Here is a 2,006-nt window from a genome sequence, read left to right as displayed (position 1 = left end):
TTTTCATTTCTGATTTTGTTAATTATGATGTTGTCCCTGTGCCCTCTAGTGAGTCTGGCTACGGGTTTATCTATCTTGTTGATTTTCTCAAAGAACCAGCTCCTCGTTTGGTTGATTCTTTGAATAGTTCTTCTTGTTTGTGCTTTGGTTTATTTGGCCCCTGAGTTTGATAATTCCCTGCCATCTACTCCTCTTGGGTGAATTTGCTTCCTTTTGTTCTAGAGATTTTAGGTGTGTTGTCAAGCTGGTAGTGTGTGCTCTCTCCAGTTTGTTTTTAGAGGCACTCAGAGCTATGAGTTTTCCTCTTAGAATTGTGTTCAATGTGTTCCATAAATTTGGGTATGTTGTGGCTTCATTTTCATTAAACTGTAAAAAGTCTTTAATTTCTTTATTTATTTCTTCCTTGACTAAGGTGTCATTGAGAAGAGTATTTTTCAGCTTCCACATGAATGTTGGCTTTCTATTATTTATGTTGTTATTGAAGATCAGCCTTAGTCCATGGTGAATATGATAGGATGCAAGGGACAAATTCAATATTTTTGTATCTGTTGAGGCCTGTTTTGTGACCTATTATAGGGTCAGTTTTGGAGAAGGTACCATGAGGTGCTGAGAAGAAGTTATATCCTTTTGTTTTAGGATAAAACTTTCTCTAGATATCTGTTAAATCCATTTGTTTCATAACTTCTGTTAGTTTCACTGTGTCCCTGTTTAGTTTCTGTTTCCATGATCTGTCCGTTGATGAAAGTGGTGTGTTGAAGTGTCCCACTATTATTGTGTGAGGTGCAATGTGTGCTTTGAGCTTACTAAAGTTTCTTTAATGAATGTAGCTGCCCTTTCATTTGGAGCATAGATATTCAGAATTGAGAGTTCCTCTTGGAAGATTTTACCTTTGATGAGTATGAAGTGCCCCTCGTCTTTTTTGATAACTTTGTGTTGGAAGTAGGGTTTTTTTTTTTTTTTGAGTTAAGAATTCTTTACTAGGTATTACTTCAGGCAGATGCCATGGTTCTGCGATCCCCTCTCCCTATAGGTCACAGTGAGTGGTTTCTTCAGAAGAGCCTGTGGGGCTGAGAGTGCCGAGCCCCAGGGTCAGAAGCAGAACTGGAAAGCCTCCAATACATGCTGCTTCCATATTTCATATTTCTAGGCTGAGCAGCAGGGAGGACAGGCCCATGATGTACCAGGGCTCTCTGTCAGACACCATGGAGGTTTGGTAGGACAGCAGCTGTATACCCACCTCTGCCAGGAGGCTGATCATAGTGGGCAGCATCACAGGGTTGGAGGGCTGAGCCCGGAATATAAGCAGGGGTTGGCCCCTGTGTAGTGGCACCTCTCGTCTGAAGACAGCTCCAGTGAGCATCTGCAGCATTGGTGTGGTGCCCTGGACCAAGCCCACAGCTTCGTAGGGGGCACCTGTCAGGGCCACAGTCAGGACGCATTCCCCGCTGCCCTGCTCCCCTTGAACCCCAGGGCTGTGGGAGGTGGTGACATTGAGGCCAGCCTCTTTCACCAGTAGCTTAGCATTCACCAAGTTTACGTCTGCCTGCTTAGATGCTTCTCTCAGAAGGCCGACAATGACTGCAGGGCTCAGGAAGGTCCCAGCACTCTTCAGAGATGTTCCTTGTGTAACCACCTGGATGGTCCCTTTAGGGGAGCCAGCCCAGGCATGTATCAGCATGCCCAATGCTTCTGCCAAACCAACCCAAGGCTTGGTGTGTGGAGAGAAGGCACTGGTGAGGGCCTGGGCGTTCACGACGCCTGTTAGAGATTTCCCCTTCATCATGTCCACAAACTGGACTGCCATTTCCTCCCCACTGCAGCTCTGGGCTTCCTTGGTGCTGGCACCCAGGTGGGGACAGCTGATGACATTCTCGTGGTCCACTAAGGCCCGGTCCTGTGGTGGCTCTTCTGTAAACACATCCAGTGCAGCCCCAGCACACTGACCAGACTGCAGGGCACGCTGCAGGGCAGCTTTATCCACAATGCCTCCTCGAGCACAGTTCACC

At 46.7% G+C, this 2,006-nt stretch overlaps 1 pseudogene; it reads right to left on the bottom strand.

The window, feature by feature from the left end:
- Nucleotides 1–1,089: 1,089 nt before the first annotated feature.
- LOC110310798 lies at nucleotides 1,090–2,005 on the bottom strand (annotated as a pseudogene).
- Nucleotide 2,006: the final 1 nt, after the last annotated feature.

This window comes from Mus caroli, chromosome 15, assembly GCF_900094665.2.
Source record: "Mus caroli chromosome 15, CAROLI_EIJ_v1.1, whole genome shotgun sequence".
NCBI lineage: Eukaryota > Metazoa > Chordata > Mammalia > Rodentia > Muridae > Mus > Mus caroli.
The sequence above is the reverse complement of the archived record's forward strand: the minus strand, read 5'-3'. Positions and strand labels throughout refer to the sequence as shown.